Source organism: Watersipora subatra, chromosome 4 (genome assembly GCF_963576615.1).
Source record: "Watersipora subatra chromosome 4, tzWatSuba1.1, whole genome shotgun sequence".
Taxonomy (NCBI): domain Eukaryota; kingdom Metazoa; phylum Bryozoa; class Gymnolaemata; order Cheilostomatida; family Watersiporidae; genus Watersipora; species Watersipora subatra.
In genome coordinates, this window is record NC_088711.1 from 62,601,891 (window position 1) to 62,628,482 (window position 26,592).

The 26,592-nt window shown below is 34.1% G+C and overlaps 1 long non-coding RNA gene across 1 annotated transcript; it reads right to left on the minus strand.

Annotated features, from left to right (window-relative positions):
- Positions 1-5,503: 5,503 nt before the first annotated feature.
- Positions 5,504-19,449, minus strand: LOC137394587 (uncharacterized). Its single transcript, XR_010978336.1, has 6 exons — positions 19,341-19,449; positions 17,957-18,013; positions 13,885-13,941; positions 10,921-11,043; positions 10,303-10,416; positions 5,504-5,784 (listed from the first exon to the last, which is right to left on the minus strand). It is a non-coding gene; the product is annotated as an uncharacterized lncRNA (long non-coding RNA).
- Between the last annotated feature and the right edge of the window lie 7,143 nt (positions 19,450-26,592).

Consider the following 26,592-nt stretch of genomic DNA (forward strand, 5'->3'; position numbering starts at 1 on the left):
TTTAGACCACTTTGAATTACTCTTTCTAGGTTTAATGTTTTCTTCCAAAATACGCATGATACAACTAAAACACAATTAACACTAAAATAATATGTCCTAAGCTCCAACGAACAACATGAGCCTTCAATTGCTGTGCAGACGGCTTTTCTCCAAAAATTGTAATCTATTTGAAGAAGGTTCAATGCTGGGACAAAAAAACATGAAGTTGGCCTTTCGAGCACTTTAAAAAAATTCAAAAAATCTGAGATTATATAGACATTATTAAAGTCCTTTAAATAGCTCAGAAGTTTCTAGTAGAACAGATTTTCAGCCTTGGTTTACACGATTATGGCATGTGCTTTTACAATAAAGTTACTCTGCCATTGGCATGCAAGTGCCACTGCGCCTGTTTGTTACAGTTCGCTTTTGTAACACTATTCAAGAAAACTGAAATAATTACTAGCTCAGGTAAAATTTCCACTTTAATGCTCATATCAACCGATTAAACAATTAAAAACATTCTGGTTAATTGGCAGTAGACATGAATTTGGAGACAAACAAGAAGGTGAAGTAAATAAAAGCAACAAAAGACTGATTGATACTTGTTGTTGCTAACTAACAAGGTGAAAGCGGTGTCTGTCTGACTTTTCATTTATCCATCGTCGGGATACAGTTAGGAAAAATATATATTTTTGATGAGACTAGAGCTCATAACATTCATCTGGGTATATCAATACTCCAATGCTTGCACCAATAGGTAGCTTTCCAATTTTTGGGAGTTTATGAAAGGCTAGTCATTTTTTCTATTTTTTGACACAACTGACATCTTCTATTGGCAAACTAGTTTAACTTTTTTGCTACTGCATAAAATTCTGACCGAATGATTAACCTTCCCAAATTAATTCGAACAGTTTTTTGAAAAAAAGCGATATACCGCTAGTATTTAAGCAATAACTCAAGAATGAAAACAGATATTATTTTACTGTAAAATGCATCTTATTTAAAAGAATGTTCTCTACAAGGTAAGCTTAGAATTGTTTGGTGAATCTCACTCTCACAATTTTTCTGACGCTTTGTTTGCGATAACGATCTGGTTTTGCCGTTTTGAAAAAATGATTGGAAATTGAATAGTTGAACAAAAATAATGTATATTTGTTGCACCTAACTAGCAACAAGGTGGTCTCGTGCGAGACCAGACTTTATTAGTCTAGCTAATGTGTAGGTTTCGTAATGAAAAGCAAAGTGAAACCCTATTGAAACGTCAATACACCGGCTTACTGTCTGTACTTAAATTACTGTGAAATGTTAGAATGGTTGAACTGCAAACGAATTATATTGGTTGCACTTGCTTGGAAACAAATTTCTTTAATTGGAGGCATAATTTGATGTGTCTAGCTAATGTGTGGGCTTCCTAATAAAAAAAGTGAAACCCTATTGATAAGCTGATGCATAGGCTGGCGGTGGCAAAAGAGTTAACAATGTACTAAAATCTATAATAGCGAACCCTATACATACTCTTATTGCTCCAGTTCGGCAAGAATGTAAACTATATTTTTAAAGCCAGCTATAAAATTCTCGTCATTGAATTTGAGAATTTGCACCAACTTGACACTTTACTTCATGTGAAAGTATTTATGTTGCATCAAACAAAAGCTTTACATAAATTATTTTTAGGTGGAGTTCCCGTTATAAGAGGAATGCATTATAAGAGCATTTACTGGACAGATATTCCAACCAGATAAAGTCCAAACTATGCCCATACACTTGAAGTTCATTCTTTGAATTACCATACTGGGATTGAAATTGAAATACGACATAACAGTCAATCAAGAGAACTTCAATTTATTTATCATACAGGAAACAAATACATTATGTTTAGAGAAAAATGCAAGTGTTTTAACAAAAAAAGTTTGAGCCATGTACATGTATATATAGTACGTAAAAAAAACTACTTTTTATTTTGCGATTTCACTTTTCACAAAGAACCAATGTCCCTGTGTATCACGAAAAATGAAGGATAACTGCAAAAGATAGCTATGACAAGCAGAACGGGATTTTGAGCAAAAATTGGATTTATCACAAACAGATTGTAAGTAATACTAATATGCGAGTCAATCTATTAACCAACATGAATGCCATTGAAAGTTATAAAGGGTATAGCATGGGGCAAATTATTAACTCTTTCGCTACCATAAGCCGATGTCACGGCTTCCGAGGTAATATAAGTACAGACCATAAGCCGATGTATTGGCTTATCATGAGGGTTTCACTTTTCTTTTCATTACGGAGCACACACATTAGCTAGACAAATCAAACTCTGTCTCTACCAAAACAATTTGGTTGCCAATCACCCGCAACCAATAGAATAATTTTTAGCCTAACATTTTCATTTCTACTTATTATCAAAACAGAAAAACCAGATCATTATCGTCATGGCAATAAGAAACACACAGCGTTCATTCAACGCAAAGAAAGCGTCATAAAATTTGTGAGATTGGGACTCACTAAACAGTTTCATAGTTATTTTGTAGAATTTTTTTGAAAAAGATGCATTTAACAGTGAAACGGTAGGTTTTGATTTTTGTGATATTACTTAAATACTAGCTGTATATCAGTTTTTTGAAAATTTGTTTGAATTAATTTTGTTTGGTCAGAAATTGATGTGATAGCAAAAGTGTTAAATGTATTTGCCAAAAATAATATAATTGAATTTTTAAGACTAGAAGTGATTTTTTATCTCTATAATTGTAAAATACCTCTAAAAAAAAGCTTTTTTTTTCACTAAAGCTCATTCTACGTTTCTCAATATTTTGGTCTATAAACACCGTGATTTACCTTCACTAAGTTCTTGTGTCCACTCTCTTCTGACCAGAAACATCCCAAAGATGTATGTAAGCTGTTGGAAACCTTAAATTGCCAGTTCTGTAGATAACTTGACTAGCATCAAAGAGGATGCAGGACATGTTATGGCAGCACTCTGCAATGATTCATAACAAAATAGAAATAACAAGTTTTTTTTTAATAGAACCTTTTCCGATTTACATTAACTGTTTTCAACATACGTTTACAGCAAATCGTTTGCAAGTTCATTGATTGCTGCAGAAAAAACAAAAACTGAGCAAGTAGAAGTGTATTTGGTATTCTAGCCCTGACATTCAATCACAGCTTTTATATTCCTCACCGGTGTAGTCTTTAGGCATTAGAAGAGCATGACTTAAGCAATGTGAACAAAATTTCAAAAGCGATCACCAAGTCATGAAATCGATTGTCAGTTGTCTGACCTTGATTTGGACTTGGCTTCTAGATATTATTGTAAGGTAAAGTTTAGAGCTCGTCACCATGGGTGTTAACTGCAAGTTTCTGTTCCTGTCTCAGACGCTACGCTAACCTATAGTTTGTACAAGTGCTATCGCCGGTAAACAGGTAACAGGAATGCAAGAACACGACAACTATAAACATGCAAGGGTGAATAGGAGCTGTGTACATAATTGAAATTAAGCAGTTATTCACAGGGCATAGTCCAATTTGTAAAACATAATAACCAGAACCTGACGTTCAACCAAATTATTGTTAACCTTTTCCACACCGTTCCCGTAAATCTTATGGGCTGAGAGCGCAGTCTCAGCGCACCAAACCCGTAATTGCCATCAGATCTGAGTCTTCGATAGGTATTTTTTAAATTCATTTATTTATTTTAAAAATGGCACTAACATTTTTCATTAATATTTTGAGGAGTTTTAAAAGATATCATACTACTGTTTTGAGGCTGTAATTACTCCCTTCTACGCATGTGCAAAAAGAACACTTTGTTAGAAGTTGAACGGTCTTTATGGAAAGCTGATCATCATGAACGGATGCGATATTTGAAGCGCTATTAAAAAGATTTGTTTACAGGAAGATAACGACAGGTTTGAAAGTGAAGAAGGGGATTTTAGACCAAAAAATGTGAGGAAGCCGATGAAAGTAAAAAAGAGAATCAACAAAATGAATGGGATTGCGAAAGTGAGACTGAAATGGCCGGTGTTGAAACGGCTAATAATGACGGATATCAAAGAGGAGCTGATTTAAAACCAAAATAATTACATTTTGCTAACAGTCTGGCAGGAGTATAAGTTTGAATTCTTAAACAGGTAGGTGTTTTTTATTATTCAAAGCTTTTTAAACATCGGTCACTATAAATATGATTTTGAACGAAACAAATAAATATGGCCTTCAAAAACATTGCGATGCGTCGGAGCCTGTTGATGATAAAGATTTGGCGAGTTGTTTGTTTAGTTTTGCATTTAGGTATTCTCAAAAAGCCTACTATGCTGCCTTACTGGTCCACTGTGACATTCCTTTATTATCTACGCTGATTTTTAATCAATTTAAAAATTGAAAGAAAATTAGAAGCAAGCTTACACTTTATTGACAATTTTGAAGACCCTACTGGCAATAAAATGTTCAAGTTAGAAAAAATTTTGCCATGACATGCGACTGGTTCTATCCTGTTTTTCACTCTGATAAATTTATATCTGTAGATGAAAGCTTGCTGGCATGGGAAGGATGGCTCAACTTCAGACAGTATATTCCATCTAACAGATCTAAATTTGGAATTAAGTTATTTGCTTTCCGTTGCTGTCTCTGGCTATGTGCACCAGTTGTCTGTATACATTGTCGACGAGCAAGCTGAATGCACTGGCAGCGGAGCCACAAGTGGAATATATTTGTGCAAGTCATGTTTTGATCTTTACCATGCTAACTAAATTTATTTACAAATGGTATTTTATTTAGTTTTTGCAAATGCTTCACTGCTTTGTATTGCTAGCATTTTTACATAAATTTGCTAATCTATTATATTAGTTGTGCATTGGTGTGCTGTATTTGTTGCACACTTTCATCTTCAGAGCAGCGGTCTAATCAAAAAGTTCTGTTCTCATATTGTTTTGCAATCTAGTAGTCCATGATTTGCTGTTTCTGCTCATAATAAATGTTACTTCATGTTTTTTGCTGCTTCACCAAATGTGTGAATATAGGCTCACGACTTAATTCTTCTTGCACACAACCGGTTAATGTTTGCTGCAGCACACATGAACCTGTGCATTGACTTTATATGCAAAACTTTTACATAGATCTATAGTCTCAAGAAATGCATAAAAACTAGAGCAAAAAATCGTAACTGCATATAATTATATATGTCTAGCTGCCAAGTTTTTGCAAGCTGTGTGAAGGAAAAAATCTCATTCTGCAGGAAAATTTCTCAGCTTCCAGATGCATATTTATTCACAGTTTTGTGCCAATTTGCACAAAAGTTGGAGCAACCTTGTCGGGTGACTGTCTTGCGCTGCTTATGGACAAGGCGTCTTGAGCATTTCCAGTGGCGCTCCCGCTATACATTGGAGCTCATAACTCCACTTTCAATGCTCTTGGACGACTAATTTTTTTTTAAATTGTTGTGAACATATAAATCCATGCAGGAATTATTTATACAACATTGCAAAATTGCTTTTAGTAAATATAAAAACAATTGAAAATGACCGACAAAAATAAAAAAACTCGTCGCTTCAACGAATTGAGAGTTTTGCAGGAAAGCAAATGCAAGCTAGCTACATAAAAAAAATCAGCTTGTAGAGAAATTTCTCAGCATTCTTGTGCATGTTAATTTATGTATCTACCTCAATTTTGATGAAAGTTGATGCAGTTTTTACGCAGTGGTATCGAAGGCTCAAATAACCATAGTAAATGCTCTGGTGCGCTGGGGGAATTCCAGCCGTAAGCCCGCGGTCACTAAAGGGTTAGTAAGAACTCTGCACCAGCTTCATGAAGCTAAAAAGTCATACATAATAGTTACATATATATGGAAAAAGAGACAAACCAAAAAGCAGCAACACTTATTCAATACTAAGAATGATTAACAAAGCTGAGAATATTAACCAGCATAATGCGCAGTAGCACTGACATACATTTGCTGCTTGAATGGTATGTTTCCAACAAAAAAAGCGGGTTCATTTTTTTAAAAAGATTACTACTCCCTAACAAGCAAAATGATAACAAGCCACGGAACTACGAGTTAGCAACCTAGGCAGCTAAGTTGTACATGTAATCCAGATGAGTCTATTACGGTTTTTAGCAAGGCAAATAATTAACCAATATTTGAGTGTTCACCAAACTAAATTTTCTTTAATGTGCCATTTTTAGTGGCACAAAGAAATCAAATTTTTGATGATCATTTGCACCGACTTGAGGCAGGTGGTAAGAGTGAAACAAACTAGATTTGTTCGACTTAGTCAAAAGCGTATAAAAGTATTAGGCACAATTAGCCACATCAATACTTGTTACAGAAATATCTATCATACTAAGATAGAGTTTAAAATCATTTCTATGAAAAGCCTGTTGCAGTGGCTTCTTTTTGTCCTGGGAACATTTAAAATCCTTTAATAGAAAATGCAAAACCTATATAAAAAATATAGTATAATATAAAATTAAAACTGGTAGCAAATTTATGTTAGCGATGACATATTTTTATTGTAGTTTTACATTAGCACTATTTGTTCTAAACAGTGTGGTAACTACATGATGTATTTAACAAACTAACGTCAAATCCTTTACTACGAAAGGAATTTCTTTACTGCGACATAAGTAATTAGTGACACCTAGTTTCTAAAATGAGTCTGTATAAATGGTTATAACTTTAAACCACATGATCTATTAACAGTCTTTTTATAGCAAATTAATCAGTATAATAACACGTTAGTTGATGCCGCGAAAACTATAAAAAATGTGTTGCAGAATGAGAGGGAACACTTTTCGTTCATTTTGAAATTACCGTGAGGTGAGCATAAAACTCGAGTCAGATGATTCATGAATATTATTAGTTTACAATATATTATTACTGATAAAAATAATTACTCTCATCAGCACTATTACTCAATAAAATTACCCAGTCCATAGAACTAAAACTAGTAAAAATTTGTGGCTGTTATGCCTCCGACATGACTGTCATTTCTAAGAAGAAATTGTCATAAAGCAAGTATTCGCAAAGCGAAACTACACTTGGGTTGTAAACATATTTTTATTGGTTCAACATATACAAACAATTGCTTTTTTCATTCAGGTATATATACAGTAAAGTAATTTGTCAATTACTCACTAATCATAAACAATTTGGGTCATGATCTCAGAAACCATGGTTAAATCAGTGGTTTGAGATTGGGAGTTATCTACACTACTATCAAAAGGAGTGAGTTCACAGCTATTTTGCAAAACAAAATTTTGATTTTACCTCAATTACAGCAGGTTTTATGGTCAATAAACTGAATGCATGTAATTAATGCATGCTGAATGCTGAAACCATTAATGCCAAAACATAGTTCCGAGAAAACAAGTGTTGAAGTTTGAGAAACAAAAACTAATGCACAATTGTGTTTACATTTCAAAATGTCATAGCAACCAATATCAATCAATATGTTGGGATATTTATCTAGATTTCTGAATTTATATCCAGAAAATTATGCTGAAGTTAAAAATCTAAACAGATTGTAGCTGGTTGTCATAGAAATAGCTGTATATCTAAAAAAAATGTATTACTTATTCAGTTAGTGCAGCTTTATAGTCGGATAACTCAACTTCATGGTTTGCGACTTGACCATGGTTTTTGAGATTGCGACCCATTCGTACAAAAGCTTGACAAAGCCACATCATGCAGCACTTGGTTATGCGAAAACACTGACTATCTTTACTGTCCTACTAGGTTCACAGTAGCTCAGGAGTTGAGCAATTTGATTCGCACTGAAACAGCTTCGTCAAAAGAAAACAGAAGCAATCAGTGTAAAATCTGCTTTGTATTACTTTTACGTCATGCTTTGCTGTATTTGAGAATCATATTGTATATATGTATAATTCAAAAAAAAAAACAATACCAGAGGTTTCCAAGCTTTTAATATTAATCGAGCTAATTATTATTATAGCTAATTTAATTCTTAAATGATTAAAAAAATAACTGAGACAATTTATGCGTAAATTATTGGTGAGCTTGCAACAAAACTTACATTACAGTTATTTAGTCTCAAACCATTTACCGTATCTTACTCTGCTGTGTTGTAAGTGCAAAATATGGGGAAAAGTGATCACAAGATCTTAACAGATCAAAAGCAAACAGTTAATCGCAGCCATCACAAAAACGTCATAGGTTGGAATCCCTTTACGAAACGGCTAAAATGGGGTGTAAGTTGCGCAGTGATGGCTTCTGTTTAAACTTTTTTGCAACCTCATTTGTCAAAATATTTTTACAAATTTACCTCATGTATTCAATAAATCATGTCTATTGTCCTTAGGTGACTATTTCCTGATCATTGTAATGCTGTCACTTTGAGCACTGATATCTCAAAACCTCGCCTAAAAATTATTTTATTTTTTAACTTTAGTTCGAAGGAATGTATACCATCCTCTGATGACATGAGGAGCCTGTTGGTCACCTGCGATAGTCAAAGGATTCTGCAGAAATTGTTCATGCTTTTTGACAGGAATTATGGGTCACATGATCAAATTACGACAAAAAAATTACACCAAGCTGAAAAAATTGTAAAGTAGCGAGCATTTATAATTGAGCATGTATATTTGATGAGAGCTTCCCGGTAGAACCCGAAGTGTTTGTCATAAACTAGTGCTACGAGACGTTTTATACCGAGGCTGTGATTGGCCTTTAATTTTACGTGATAACACTGCATGTCAGAACAATAACTACATTGAGTTGAGTACGTAATCAAAATACAGGGATTCTAACCTACGATGTTTTCCTGATGGCTGCGATTAACTGTTCATTTTTGAGCTTTTAAGAGCTTGTAATTACCATTCTACAAATTCTGCACCTACAACCCAGTAGAGTAAAACATGGTGAATTTTTTGATACCAAATAACTGTAATGTAAATTTTGTTGCGAGTCGACCTTTAAATGCAACTGCATTTTGACAGCATGTTTATAAGCAGGCTTGATGTAAGAAACAGAGTAAGAGTCATACCACAAGTTCATGATTATTGTGGATCATGTCCACAAATTATTACTTCACTCTTCAATATGTTGAAAATGCTAAGAGGGGTTAAAAATTTATTGATCTTGCTGGAAATAGGAAATTTGAATTGCCACTTGATGTTATAAAAAAATTGCTAAAAATATTTGATGACCAGAATTCACAATAGCACTTTTAATTGTATCATAGTTTGGAAAACACAATAAATTATTATTATTAAATAGGAAAATTTAATTGCCACTTGATGTTATAAAAAAATGCTAAAAACATTTGATGACCAGGATTCACAAGAGCACTTTTAATTGTATCATAGTTTGGAAAACATAATATTATTACATGAACAGAAAACTCCAGAATTTAGGTGAGCAAGAGTGTTGCCTAAAACGGTTAATACAAGTTGTTTTTTAGTTATAGCTAAAAAGCCAGTGTGCCTGGTAGTGATATGGTAGCATCATTACCATATCGTTCTATATAGAACAACGTAATACACTATTTATTAGAATACAACATATTTTGGTATACAAATCGCTATTCTCATAAATGTAATGGCTTTTGTTAAAGACCTAACTTTCACCAATGAATGAAGTGTGCCCTCAGGTTAGCATGGCCCCTATTTTTGAACCCGCCGCCTATGAGATTTTTTATATAGACATCAATCAACAGAAAATTTTACATCTAAAGATGCGAACAAAAAGCTAAAAGTGTGTTGCAGTGTGAGCTCGGCCGTGTTCTCGGCCTCTTTTGCTAATAAAATAGGAAGCAATCAGTAATCCATTAATCAATTAATCAATTAATCAGCTACTCACTAAAAAAGTGTTTTGTACGGAAAACTTTGTAAGAGCCAAAGAACATTGATCTTGGCTAAACGCGTACGTTGTGCTGAGCTGCACTGCACAGCCTGTTGTATGCACTCAGTTAATGGACTACGTACAAACCTGCTTGTGTTTTAAAACGTTTCAATTCTGAGAACCCAAATTAAACTCATTAAAAAAATCAGTCAAACTTTGCAAAAAATGTTAATATTTTTATATTAACATTTAAATATTAATATTTAATAATAATATTTTAATAAACTTTATACTAAATTTATACATAGTTGAAATACTGTACATAAATATAAAAAACGGATAATTTGTACATACAACTTCATACATTAGTATTTTGCATCCTAACTATTGTTTTAGTTATTTTTTTGATTGCCAGTGCTATGGTATTTTGGTTTAGCCAACTGCCCAATGTAATTAATGACTGCAGTCTCCAGAGCCAACTATAATCATCAAAAGATCAAGACTAAAAAAACAAGGGCTCATAAACTCACCCTTTAGCTTTTTTAAAAACTTGTAGACCGATATGATTGGTTCTATGAGGAAATGATCGAGGGACTATAGTTCGGTGTGGAGAGCTCATCTTTATTCTCCAGATCAAACAACTTCTACAAAAGTAAAATGTTTGTAACATAATATTAAGTAAGAAAGTTGATGACCACTTTATGCATTGAGCCTCTGACCACCTTTTATTTGGTATTTGCAGACATGTTGAAAGTGGGCTACCGTTAAACCTATATTTGAATGCTAACTCTATTTTAATGGTACTGCTATTTGAGACCACTTAAGCAATTGTTTGAAAAATTGAGGGCCATTTTTTATTGAAGGATGGGAGTAGGACTGAAAGATAGAGTGTTGTTGCATCAAAATAGATGCGTTATGGTATTTTTTTGAGGTATTATTATCGCGTTTATCAAAAGTTAAAAAAAAAGTTTGGGGTATCGATCAAGTCTAAAATAAATTAAAATTATACCGCAAAAAGGTTCACTTTATGCAAAGAAATTCAAAGCAACAGACAAATGGCAACAAGTGTTGAAACTAATGTGTTGAAAGGTCTATGCGAGGTCATTGAGTAAAAAGCTTATTAAGTGAACTAGTTAAGGATGACCTACCAGCCCTTGAAAATCAGGTTGGTTACGCATCCAATGACTGGGAAGAAGCGTTGAACTAGCATTTGAGATCTGTTCATCATTGTAACATCTCACAGGAAAGATGACTTTAATGACTACGTAGGCCTAAACAGATAACAAACTACTGATCCACGACCAGTTGATATGTTGGTGGACATGCCGATAAATTTGATATAGGCATACATAAAGTGCTTGCCAACTGGAAAGCAATACATGAGCTGTTATGGATGAGCAGCTTTCAATGCAAGCAGCTGGGCAAATGGCTTTGTACTAGCCTTTGTTATGAAATATTACCCAAGCCTGTGTCAGTAGACAGCTCGCACCTCTGGTAGTTAAAGTGCTAAAATTTTCAAATAAATTAAGTAATTCCATGTCAATAAGATAATACCATAGTCGTTAAATATAAATATAAACTTGTAAAAATTCATGAATTGATGATATGTCAAGTTTTAACGCTTTGATCCTTGCCGATCTTATCAATGCGTGTCAGTAAACCTGGGCAATATTTTCAGCGATCCAAAGAATAGTATCATGATATTTGATCAAACACTAGTAAAAAACCTACAACCGATGTCATCAAACAGAAAAAAATGGTATTTCACCATTGTTCGGGCTGAAACTATAAACTTTTGTACAATTTTAAAAACTCGTAAAAAAATTTACAGATCATATCCATCCAGCACACGCTCATCATCATTTCATGACTCAAAATATACTGGAAAAATATAGTTAGTAAAATATTTTCCATCTACAACACAACAAAGTAAGACTTGGTTAATCTTTCCATACTAAATAACTGTAATATAAATTTTGATGCAAGTAAACCTTTAACTCTTTCACTACCACATTAAAATCTTACCGAATGAATATTCTGCCCGAATTAATGAACCAACTTTTTGAAAAGCTGATATACCGCTAGTAATTAAGCAATATCTCGAGAATAAAAGCAGATATCACTTTACTGTAAAATGCATCCTATTCAAAACAAAATTTTCTACAAGATAATTACAAGGTGATTTTTACTCTTGTACAATATCGAACGTTTTATTTGTGTTGAACGAACGCAGTGTGTTTTTCCTTGCTATGACGATAACGATCTGGTTTCACCGTTTTGAAAAATAATTAGAAATGGATTAGTTGAAACAAAAATTTTTTAGGTGCACGTGATTGGCAACACAATTGTTTCACTAGAGACAAATTTTGATTGGTCTAGCTAATGTGTAGGCTTCGCAATGAAAAGAAAAGTGAAACCCTATTGATAAGCCGATATATCGTTTTACGGTCACTACATTTATCACCGCGATTTGTTGACAATATTTAGCTAAAAATATTTACATTGATAGCAAGTAGTTGGCAACAAGGTTGTTTCACTGGAGACAAAATTTGATTAGTCTAGCTGTTCTATAGGCTTCATAATTAAAAGAAAAGTGAAACCATATTGAAAAGCCGATATATGGCTTACGGCCTGTACTTGAACTACCACTAAAGCTGATATATGGCTTACGGCCTGTACTTGAACTACCACTAAAGCTGATATATGGCTTACGGCCTGTACTTGAACTACCACTAAAGCCGATATATGGCTTACGGCCTGTACTTGAACTACCACTAAAGCTGATATATGGCTTACGGCCTGTACTTGAACTACCACTAAAGCCGATATATGGCTTACGGCCTGTACTTGAACTACCACTAAAGCTGATATATGGCTTACGGCCTGTACTTGAACTACCACTAAAGCTGATATGTGGCTTACGGCCTGTACTTGAACTACCACTAAAGCCGATATATGGCTTACGGCCTGTACTTGAACTACCACTAAAGCTGATATATGGCTTACGGCCTGTACTTGAACTACCACTAAAGCTGATATATGGCTTACGGCCTGTACTTGAACTACCACTAAAGCTGATATATGGCTTACGGCCTGTACTTGAACTACCACTAAAGCTGATATGTGGCTTACGGCCTGTACTTGAACTACCACTAAAGCCGATATATGGCTTACGGCCTGTACTTGAACTACCACTAAAGCCGATATATGGCTTACGGCCTGTACTTGAACTACCACTAAAGCTGATATATGGCTTACGGCCTGTACTTGAACTACCACTAAAGCCGATATATGGCTTACGGCCTGTACTTGAACTACCACTAAAGCTGATATATGGCTTACGGCCTGTACTTGAACTACCACTAAAGCCGACATATGGCTTACGGCCTGTACTTGAACTACCACTAAAGCTGATATATGGCTTACGGCCTGTACTTGAACTACCACTAAAGCCGATATATGGCTTACGGCCTTTACTTGAACTACCACTAAAGCTGATATATGGCTTACGGCCTGTACTTGAACTACCACTAAAGCCGATATATGGCTTACGGCCTGTACTTGAACTACCACTAAAGCCGATATATGGCTTACGGCCTGTACTTGAACTACCACTAAAGCCGTTATATGGCTTACGGCCTGTACTTGAACTACCACTAAAGCTGATATATCGGCTTACGGTAGCGAAAGAGTTAAAACCAGTCTTTATTTTCATTGGAGGGTCAGTGAATGTCTCAATAGCTTAAAACTTTCCAGTTAGCAAAACCAGAATACATTGAAATCAAGGCTCAGAGGCTAACCATGAGACTAAACCATAAAAATACTCATTTTAATATTATCACCAGAACTATATTGAATGCAAATTTTGATTTTTTGTAATAACAGAGAAAAACTATTCTAAGTAGTAACTCTATGTTGTTATTATTGTTATATGAAACAATACCATTTTAAAGTTCTTGTTGGCATAAGTAACAGTAAAAAAAACAACAAGAAAGGCGCACAGCTAATGGCTAAGTCCTGGCAGTTGTTGTCTAAATTAGAGACCATATGAATGCAAACCTGGAAAGAAAATATGGAAAAAAGTTAGATCGTTTTATCTGGTCAGTACATACCTGCAATCAAGAGCAAGCCAGGCATTGTAGCATTATTACGAAACTCAATATCGGACTCTACAAGAAAAATCACAATTGATTAGCATCCATTTATGTTGGCAAGTTAGACAGTACATCACCAGTTAGACAAAGACATGAGTAATGAGTGTAACCAGTGCCAGCATGTGGTTTACAGCGATTGATGAGATTAGCTCTTTCTCTGAACTAAACAGCAAACAGGTATGAGATTACATAATGCCATACACTCAGCTATATACAAAGGGGTGTTTAAATAATGCTTATTACTAGTTTAAGACCTTTATTTCTTGAACGGGGTTCTATGTTTGGCTCTGAAAGCTAAAGCTCGAGACAAAAACTTGCAAACTAGCATATTAATGTGTATACGAAGAGCTTCACGATTTTGCATGTACCTGTATCATGGTTCGTTAGACAATCTTCAACAAAATGTTTACAAACAAAAGCAAGGCTAAGTCAAAATAGTCATTTTCTCTCAAATAATATCTGCTACTGTGAATGTTTACATAACCAGATAAACTCATTCGCACCCATGCGCGAGTTAACGCAAGTTAACATGCGTATTTATAACATTGTCAGGCACTCAACGCGTGTTTACTCGCGTCTGAAATTTACCAACTCTTTGCATCATTATTTTTTAGTTATAAAATAATACTTTTAATTCGCTATAAAGAAAAATTTCTGGCCAATCAGACAAACTTTAAAATATGCTTCTGTGACATCTCCGACAAAAGTTATAACCCGATTAGTACACCTATCTCAATATCTACCAAAACCGGAAATCATCATGCTGACTTGAAATTTTATCGTTTGTGATAATCTTTTTTCAACTTCAGCAGTAAATATGCAGATCAAAAAGTGGTAAGACACTGAAAGACTGCATAAATCAAATTAAAACATTATTTTTAATGTTTCAAAGATTCTATTAACTTTTAATTTTGCCAATTTGAATCGTCATGCTCGAATAAAAATGCATTCTTCACGCTGCCAGCTGTAGTCAGACTGACGTTATCTTTCAGTTTCGATAGGATCATATTGGTTCTGAGAGCTGTCTATGATATCTGAAAAGTCAAGAACAGAGTTATTGAACATATTTTTATTATTTGAAACATTTTCATGAAGTTTTATTCGTGTTATATTGGCATATAGATTTGCTATGCATTTGTTTGAAGAAAAAATTCAAAGTTTCTCGTTGGGAAAAATTCGAAGTTTCATGATTTTCGTGTTCGTGACTAACTACATCTGTATAAATAATCTTTATAACTATGTATTGTCTGTAATAAATAACTAATTTCAGTCAAACTTAGTATATTTTGCAATTTTTATGGTGCAAATCTAACTTTCTTTCAGCAAATGACATTTTTTTGAAAATTGGAAATTTCCTAAAACTACCTTCTTTGATGCATGAATCTACATAAAAGGGATACGAGTTGTTTGTATGAATATAATATAATTTGAAAACGGAGATTTGGCTGGTTCTTGTGAAATTTAAATGAGTAAATTATCTAAAGTTTGTTTTTTGTAGTAGTAATTTGAATTACGGCAACTTTCCGAAAATCAGAGGTATCTGGGGCAAATCGCCTAAAAATTAGGCAGGTGCGAATGAATTAATATCATTCAATAAAATCAATAATATGTAAATCCGCGACAAAGAGTTTTTCTCATGTCATGCATATCTAATACGCTTCACAAAGCCCTGCAATTATCAGTTCCTGCAAATCACTTGACATTTCTACCGCTTGCTTCAGCTTTTATGACTATTATTGCTTCAGCTTTAGCTATTATTGGCTTGCGTGCTCTGGTGGGTTCTTGTCCCAGCTTAGTGCTTTATGTATGTACGAAGATGTTGGTTCTAGTAAGTGTTTCCGATCAAGTTTTATTATTCACAGGTGTGTTTTGCCACTCTCTAGCTAGCTCTGCCCTATAAGCCTGACTCTTATTCGCTCCGAGAGCCACATAATGCGTGTATAATGAGTCTGTGATAATATTGCAAAATACTAGATAAACCGCAGTGAAAACATTGGCCTTGCCTTGAATGTGGCAGCAGTGAATAACAACCCTGTCATATTTAGCCATACCATGTCAATTACCTTTTTTGGTCGCTATAACTTTATCTCTATCTCTTTCTTCAAGTATATGGAACAATTCAAGTACTGTTCCATATACTTAAATTGTAATTACAGGTGAAAATGATTTTCTATCATTTTGCAGGAACAACTACAAAAACATTGAATCTTAAATCCAAAGAATAGAGAGTAAACTTTTAAAAACACTACCCTGCTCAAACTTAATTTAGCAAGTAGCATTGACTAAAACATGTTAGATATCCAGTGTTATATTTCAGCAGCCTAATTTAATCCATAACACCAGAATAGTAATTGTGATATTAAAATACAATTATAATTATTTCCATAGATGCATTAGTCCATAGCAGGCATAGTTGTTGAGTATCGCACATCTTTCAAGCGACTAATCCCAACATTTATTCATTGTGCTTCAATAATTCATGTGCCAAACTCCAACTCAGAAGTCAAAATTCTAGCAAACATGATAAAAATACTCAAACTTTCTAATGCCAAAAATTGAGAGAAGATAAACTCACATTTCCAGTGAGTATAATTACTCAGGACAAATATTAGTGGAGAAGTGGAATATATGGAAACAGGGATACATAGGTATCCCATTATTAGAAATTGTTTACTTTATTTTAGTTTTCTATTGCTTGTATAATATTGTCCAATCCAAAAATAGGTCACTGCTGCCATCTTAGTTTCTGTCAAAGTGAAAATGTCAAGCATGGAGGTAAGTTACCTTTCATCAGTACTGTTTCGTAAATTTACTTAATATTCTAGCAGGTTTAACATGCAGCAAATGAATGACGTTTACTCAAATTTTTGTTTTTAACATAAATAAACATCTTTTAACCGATTTGAGACAAAATTTAAAACTAATCTGTAAATAACTTGAGAGTTATGGCACTTTACAAAAGTTATAAGCTGGGTATACATGGGCCATTAAGGATGAGGGTAGTTGGACAAGTTGGCCCAACTAATCTACTGCAATGCAAGCGCAAAAACGGATAGATGGGTCAAGCTGCCAAGTATAATTTTATCATAACCCATTCAATTTACGCTTTTAGCCAATACCATAGTTTTATAAAAAGAAAGCAGCAAAAATCTATACGTCAAATAATGTTATGGGTAGTGCTGTAATAAGATATTAAATGAAAAGCTTTCAGTTATATGTATAGCCTAAGATCATGAAATTTGCCCTTATGCGCAAGTTTCCTCAAGTGGTGGCCTCTCAATCCTCCATACTGACCCATGCATCTTTCTTCAAAGATAGATGGCCCATTGACTTTACTATATGAAATTATTTGAATGCAGTTGAGAGAGCAAAAGTAAAACCATGTTCACCGATGCACTTAACCAAGCTCTAAGAGCATGCAAAATTATAAATACAACGCAAAAAAACCTTAGTTATTTCATATTAAAAATGTAACTCTTTTATTGGCTCAAGTATCCTACTTCTCACCTACTCTGCACTAACAAAAACCAACCACAATACAAGGACAGCACAACACAGAATGGGTAAGGTCTGTTGGTTAGGTTATTGAAAGCTGGCTGAAATCATCATTGTTAAAGACAGGGTTTATCTCTATACGAGGGTCAGTGTATGTCTCAATAGCTCAAAACTTTTAAATTAGACAAAAACAGAATACATTTAACTCAAGGTTCAGAGGCTAACCAGGATACTACACCATGAAAATATTCATTTCAATGTTATGACTAGAACTATATCGGTTGCTAAATGATTTTTGGTAATTACAGAGAAAAACTATTTTAAATTGTACTCTTTTTGCTATTATCATTACTATATAAAAACAATGTGAATATTAAATTTTCTGTTGGCATAAGTAACGATAACAAAACAACAAGAAAAGTGCACAGCTAAAGGCTAAGTCGTCGCAGTTGTTGTTTAAATTAGAGACCATATAAATGAAAGCCTGGAAAAAAAATGAAAAAAAGTCAGAATGTTTTATCTTGTCAGTACATACCTGCAACCAAGAGCAAGCCAGGCATTATAGCATTATTACGAAACACAATGTCACACTCTACAAGAAAAAAAGACATTTGATTATTAGCATGCATTTATGTGGACCAAGTTAGAGAGTACATCACAAGTTACACAAAGACACATGAGTAATGCATGTAGCCAGTGCCAGCCAACAGAGACAGTGATTGTTGACACCCTGTTGACAGTGATTGATGAGATTAGCTCTTTCTCTGAGCTAAACAGCCAACAGGTATGAGATTACATAATGCCATACACTAAGCTATATACAAAGAGATGTTTAATTAATGCTTGTTACTAGTTTATGACCTTTATTGCTTGAACTGGGTTCGATGTCTGGCTCTGAAAGCTAAAGCTAGCTGGAGGCAATACATGTCCCGCAGGATACTGGAGAAATATCAAGCAAATTTTGGTCATTGAGTTTTCTGATGATAGGCTACACGCAAACTCGTTGCAAACTAGCATAATAATGGGTATACGAAAAGCTTAATTATTTTTAATGTACCTGTTTCATGTTTGGTTAGTCAATCTTCAAAAAATGTTTTAAAAAAAAACAAGGCTTATGGCAAAATATATATTTCCCCTTAAAGAATATATGCTACAGTCAATGTTTACATAACCACATTAATTATATCAATCAATAATATAAACATCTGCAGCAACAGATTTTCCTCATGCCATGTGTATTTAATACGCTTCACAAAGTTTTGCTAGCAAAGCTTTGCTGGCACTTAGTTCTAGGCTTCTAGCATTATAAAACGTTTATTTTACATGAATTTTTTTGTCTTGAATCTCTATACCGAAAGGTAAACTACTGCTAACCTTTGCCTTGAAACAGTAGCTTTGATTAGCATATAGTAGGCCTACGGAACTAATTTTTGTATGAGTATTACAATATAAATTATATATTCTTTCAGAATTCAATTAAAAACTCTTTCTGTAAACCAATTTTAATTAAACTTTTGTTATAGATCTTTGAATCACTTGAATTTTTGAGAAGTTGGAAAAATTTGGGATTTTAAGGATATAACGTAAAGCATGCATCCGACAACCAGCTAGCAATGGAAAATTATTCAGTGATGCATATCTACCAATGTCTACCAATGATCGCAACACTCGATTCCTGAAAATCGCTTGACATATGAGCTTGACTTGACTTGAGTATGAAGCAAATGTTAAGCTACAGTCATCCAAGCTTCCATTGAAAGTCGTATATTTTTGTTACTTTGGATGAGCGACAACAACAAATTCTGTAGCCCAATGTAGTCCCCAAAGTTCAAGGTAAAGTAAAATCTAAAGCAAAAGCACACATACCTGCTGCTTTCATTATCTGTTTCATTTCTTAAATACAGTTTTATCCTACTCACGTTGGTCTAAATCAGAAACTTGCAGCCACATAGATCTTCTGCCAGCTCAGTTGTCCTCCATTGATAATACTTGCACTAAAAAGCGTTGCTGACATGAGATGAGTTAAATGAGCTAGATTTGAAGCTTAGATTCGATCCCGAGTGCACTCCGAGTTCACGCAAGCGATAGTAAATCCTACAGAAAGAAATGTGGTTATCAGCACAATTAAATTAGGTGTATGCCCATACGCAGCTACGTAATTTGTTTAATTTTTTGGCTGTTGGATAAATGAAGACTCAGGGTTTACACAGCTGTCTGCAGGTTTGAAGCAGGCCTTACCTTAGCCTATGCAGAAAAAGTATTGTAACTCTTTGATGATTTCAATATAACAGAGAGAGTTTACTATCAGGCTTGTACATTTTTGATGGTTTTAATTTATACGCTACGCTACAGCACGTACACTAATATGTATAGACAATATACATATATGTTTAAAACAATAGCTGGGAGAGACTTGCCAAATTATTGGTTTAAAAGGCAATGATGAAAGCGTGCATAAATTTGAGCACAATTTTTAAAAAACAGTATTTTTGTATTGTATAACATGTTCTAGGACATACAAGTTTGAACCATACAAGTGATTTTAATGCCTTGCCAACCCCTTTTGGTAATCTCTGCTATCTGGTATGCCTAGGGGATTTATTTGAAGATCTTAGGGCTTTCTGCAATGCTTAAAAAACAGCACACATTTCACAAGCTATTGGCAAGCGAAATGCATCATGACTAACTGCTTGTCAATGAGAGAAGTTTAAAAAACACTAACATTAAGCGGCAATGAATTTTTTTTTCAAATCAGTCAATTTGAAGTTAATTACGTGATTGCAGCAACATGCCCTATCTAGGGCAACAAGCCATAATGGAGAGCTAGATTTAATGATGAGAAGTTGTGGTTCATGTGACTCTATTTAACCCAACTGGCTCAATGTGAAGTCTGCATTGTGAACTACATGACATGTAAATCAATATAAAACAGTTGCAAATACTTCTAACAGATTAAAATATACATATTGGTGCAAATGTTTTAGAGGCAGCTCAAGTGAATAGAATTAGCCATAAATTGTAAAATAAACATGAAATCAGAAATAGGCAGTGAATGTAACAAATATTAATGTGTGTAAAAGTTCAACAGTTTGCTAAAAATGAAATACACAAAATAATTGAGAAAAAATTGCCTTGTTGCCTTCTGTGGCTCGTCTTGGTAGAATAAAATTGAAAATATTGTAGACTTTGAAACTTAAAAAAAAAACTTTATAAACTTAGAAGCTTTATCACCAATAGGGTAAGCTTGTTAAGCCATATTGCTCAGGACAACAACTGCCGCTTTACTGACCAGGTCTAAAGGAGACAGTAGACCAAGATGAGCCGAGAATGCGTAAAACTAAACAGAATTAGTGCACATCTGCCTAAAATAGTCCTAGTCTCAGCCACACCAATCGCAGCAGAAGCAGCAGCAGCTCTCCATCTTATTCATCCCAACAACCAAAGACTGGAAAGATTATTAGTATTTAATAAAAATGTACCAGTTATATAGTCAGGACACATCTGTTGAAGTAATTATCTATTACACCTTGAAAACAAAGAAGTCTGGGGCTGATGTTTGCTAGAAATATGTTTAAGAAATGGCTAAAAATAATATAAGTATTTAAATTTATTACATATATGTTAAAGCCTATAAAGTAAAAGCCTACTCATATTAAAAGATTTGATTGCACTGAAATATCACTTGCTACTGCGCTATGATGACACAGTGTAGTGGCAAATTGTCACTACCATTGATACAAGGTAAAAGGTTTGGTAAAATGTTATCTCAGCATTACAGCATCTACTGAAATGTCAGTATCTAGGTCGTTTCCAAATGACATCCACTGCTTTCATTTAGCTACCAATTATGAAGCCTGGTTATGTAATGTTAAACCAATGACTCATAACACAGAAAATCCCTCTCGCTACCCCTTTTATCTAGCTAGTCTGTAAATCATAGGCCAATCATGAGAACATATCATGTCCTATGCATATATAACAAAGTTATTCACTGCAACTGCTTGCTGTTTCATTTAATTTTTTTTCATATTTATTAGATAGAGCTATGGAAAAGCTAGAAACACTACACAAGTTTTGTTTCAGATTGATGATGTTTGATAGGTATAGAATTGGGCTCGATGTACCTCGGTTTTTTTTAATCTCTGTTGTCTAAAGCACGTCAACAGACTATCCTGCATACTATGCCGCAACTTTGATGCCACAAAATATCCTGATCTCACAAAAGGTTTGCTATTAAAAGTTGTTAAGTTTTTGAGTCATTATAATTGCTCTTTTCTTTTATTTCCACACAACATCACTTGCTTTTACCAATTATTCCATTAGCCAGTAAAATAAACTTCATACCAACATGTCAATATCATGTAACTGCAAGGTTTAAAGACAAGGTCACAAAACATTTTTATGTTATTCTAATCACTTAGCTTTGGTAGGGGATTACGTTATTCTTGCAGATTAAGCGGATTAACAGTTGACATAAAACCATGGTCAGGGTTGTCACCATTATGAGAAAACATAACTACTCATTAATGAGCACTGCCCTCACTTGTGCTTGGATATAAAACTCATAGCAATTTCAACAATTGCCAGTCTAGACATCTATATATTTGCATTAGCCGTGCAGTAGCACTAGTAAGTGTGTCACAGCCATGATGCTGTCAGGATAATTGCATTACAAACTTTTACTATGGGTAGTATGCGCTATACATGCTGTACAAGTCTTTTATAATGCATACTAATGAGTATTGATTCAGTGACAGTATTACCTTCTGCACAGTGTGCAATGCTAGATACAGTGGAAGTGTTGCTAAGGTACATTTCGTAGTGTTACAAGCAATAAAAACCTCTGCATTACGGTTGATTGTACATACATGCACAGTACATTTTCATGAAATATCATTCCAAAATCAAGTATAGTGTTGAAAATTGCAACACAATTGCAAGATGTGGATGGTATTAAAATTTGAATGTAATTAGGCAAACAAGTTGATCACCACTAGCATATTGTAGCTTATATGATTGGAATCTGGAATATGATATGGGACTTACTAGACAAGTTCAGTAGTGCTAACAATAGTATTGGACGATCTTGTACAATGCAGTACAGATGCTTAGAAAGTCAGTAGTGTCAGCTGGTTCTCAGTATCATTTTCATACTAATTCACAATTGCAGTACGCATGCAGTTTCAAGTTTTTAAGAATGTGCATTAGTACTATGTATGAATTGCTGGGTTTTAGGTAATGAGTCATGAAAGTAAATATGCAGTGGATGAAAGTAGGAAAATTACAGTAGGAGCACGGTTTAAGTAACAGAAAATGTCCATTTTGCCTTGTAAAGTTGTAATGCGGTGGAAAATTACTGTTTACTGAGCTGCAATTACACAGTACAGATTTAACGCATCACAACTCTGAACCATTCACACAAATCAGCAGTCTGATTGCATTACAATTGTTTAGCGGAGTTTAATCAGCAAGAGCTTGGTTTGAATGGGTCTAGTGTTATATCTAAAAGTACAAGTATACACCACAAAAAGTTGCATTGTTTCAATAGACATTATTAAAACTGCAAATTAATAAAATGTTGCAAGTGATCAACATTTCACTGTAAGTTTAAAGTCTGTTGTTAGAAAATTCTGAACAATGTTCATACTCCTTGAGATAATGTAATCTTTAGTTTTGCGCAATGAGAATGCCTAGGCAAGTAAATGCATTCAGCTAGTTTATAAACAATGCTTACATTAGTAGTGCTGCGGCTCACTGAGATTTTTTATTTTTATAAACAATCATGAAAACAATGTAGCATAGTGACATACTTGCGTTGGTAAACTAAAATTTTCTTTCCTAACTCAGAGTCACGAAAAACTTCAAAGGCTGAAAAGAAATTAACTTCTAAAAGCTTTCCTTGAAGCAAAGCAGTTGCTACTGCTCAAGTATGTAAATTTGATGTAGCTTGTCATGTTTTCACTTTTCAGACCCCAACTATATATCTTACAAAGGCTTTAAAGATGTGGTTGCGTCAAAAAATTTGATTTAATTAAATTAAGACCCATAAAAGGCTGAAACATCAGCTACAATTTGATGCCATTTTTGTCTTTGTAGACCAACCCTGTTCAGAGATATATGCATTTAAGTGGGGCCCGCTTTTAAAATGCTCACGTTCCAGCGGGTGCTTCTTTCGTGACGCCACAAGCAATATATCTGAAAAGAAACCCCGAGCGATAAATATGAGGTAGCTTCCTTAGTCAATCATCAGCGTAGAATTTTTATATAGGCCGTAACAAATGTTGTCAGTCGTAAGACGCGTTGGCTGTGATCTCAAATTTAGGAATATTACTATATTATTAAATCGCATGGACATCGATATTTACTAAATTAATTAACATCGTTACTTTAATGAATTACTCGATCGACACGTTTTATTGACGAACAACATGATTGTAAAAATTGCTGCGAAGGTGACTGTGAGTTTTCTTGGCATCAGGTAGTAAAAGTTCTACGGAGGAAGATTGGAAAATGGAGATAAATTTATCTTTTACTATGATTCTCCTATAAAGTTTCCTGTTGAGTTTACATTCAGATTATATTTCCCTGTTTGAGGCTGAAATGTAATTTCCTGCGCGTGCGAGATACGTATGTACAGTGAATTTTTGATGGCTTCTTTCTAATCTTTAGCATCTAGCAATACAATGGCTTAGATTGATGAATATACTAAAGGTAATATTTTAGTACTCAATAATACATGTACTAATTAATAAAATTATACATTTTTGCTATCACTAATTATCTTTTTATGTTTTTTTATCGGTTCTCCTAGCTACATTTGCTTCAAATTTTCTGTGGCAGTTTTATGTAGTAAATTAGATTCATGATTTGACTTTAGATGTTCACTTTTCACTTGTAGAAAGTGAAGAAAATCGATTGATCAATGCAAATCTTTAATTTCCAGAACCGAAGCTCCGAATCGTTGGCTTAGCGTACTTGTGCCTTTGTTAAACATTTATTCGTTTTTAAAATTACACTCGCAGTCTATCAAACTCCCAATTTGAAAGCTTTCAGTAGATTTGCTTTAGAATGACATATTTATGAATGACATATTTTTATTGCCTTTGTGTTACTGATTACAGGATGTTTATGTCGTCCCACCATCCGAAGCAGCTTTGTCAGTATAGAAACTGCCATAAAGCGAAAAGAGAGACTTGAATGTGTGCTGTATAAACCATGGTTTGTTTAAGTTTCTTGCAGTAGATGAATTTGTCTTATTGTAACAGCTAAAACTATGTGAGTGGCCACGAATTGATGAATATTTTTAATAAAAGCTTTATGCCGGGATGAAAATATTTTGCTTGTCAAAATTATATAATAGCATTATATTGTTGACGATAATGCAAAACATGATTTACAGAATATTGTATTGAATTGGATACGGTATATGGATGTCCGCAGAGCTGGAGAATGTGAGTTCAAATCCAGTTTGCAGCAGACTTCTCATCCTTAAAACTCTATCCCTATGTATATTATTTTCAAAGGTAGTAAGAAACTAGTTTTCAGTGTTGGCAATGATATACGGCCCCGCACCAAGGATAGGCGACGGACATAATGTGGGCGGGGCTTTCGGGAGGCTGTATACAGTGTCGTATAGGGACATGTCCCTATACGACACGGGCTGTATATCGTTAGTGTGGGTAGCGGCGGAAGTGTGCTGATACAAAGACCTTATTATACAGTTAACTTGACAGAATTACCGTAGACCGGTAGAATTGGTAGTCGGTACTCAAATGTTTACACAGCATTTAGAAAAAGTGAGCAAGACTAATTTTTAATTTTTGTTATTTGAGGCCTTTGAAACATTCATAATAATGTATCTGTAGTAGGGTTTAAAATTTTATTCTAACCAACATGAGCAAATACAAAATAAAGTATATGCCGATAGAGCCGCGTAGGACTAGACTTTTATCGCAAATAGCCGATGTGAATACAAGATATATTGACAGATAAATTCACTTGTGACATCATTTTGGGCAAGTCTGGGCATGTTTTTTTGGCCTGAGCGTTTTTACGGCGACCATATTTTTCCGATTTTAATCTTCAAATATCTTGGCAATGAGATTGCCTAACACAACATACAACATATCAACTGATAGAGAAAAAAATGCTTTCTTTTAGGATCAACTCAAATTTGACACAACCACATTTTTAACAGTAAAAATCCTACCAACAGAAAACAGTATAAGCCTACAAGCGTTGCGAGGTAGCATCATATCCTAAAAAACAAATGAGCTAACAACGACTCTTTTTTATATATGTTGGGTAATATGTGATGTGCTCTCATGTGTGACACAACAGTTGTGATGCAGTCCACCAAAAAAATTCACAGACGTTAAAAATAATCACTTTTTGTCAGATTTAGCTTTCTGTAGCAGAGTTTAATGTATGACACGAGCTAATTAAAGTTATCAAAGCGTTTTTCATGAAAATATTAAAATGTTGATATCATCTACATGTAAATTGTTGCAACTTTTACCTACTATTTATTGAGTATAACGCATAACTAATCTTGATGTCATTATTTGGCAAATAATTTCCATAAACTTTTTGAAACAAATATTTTGAAAGGGTCCATTACATAAAATTTTAAAAAGTGTTTTAAAAAACTATTGGCATTTTTCAATTTGTTGAATTTCTGCATGTGGTTTTATGTGATTTGGTTGCTGGGATGTTTCAAAATTAAAATTGTTAACATTTAAGTGCAATTATACGGCTCAGAAGAAAAAGATTTCTCCAAAAATTATGTCAATCGTTGCACTTCCTGTTTTTTCCTCCCGTGATGCCATCGGCTATTGCAGCCAAGTTGCAGTGTTATGCATCTTTATTGACATACATCTTATTTTGCGTTTGCTTATGGTTGTTTAAATGAAAATTAAAATATAGGCCTATACTTAGACACATTGCTATAGCTGTTTCAAATTTTTCTAAAGATAGGTTGATTAGAATTAGTCCCATTGTTTTCCATTAACTACTGTATGAACACATGAGGAATCATTGATAATGAGACAGTATGTGTATTTTGATAAACAACAATCATGACTATTGATGTAATTTTTGAGGTCTGGGCACATTTCTTTTCTTGTGAGCATTGTAACTGGAATTGAGTTTCGCAAATTTTAATCTTAAAAT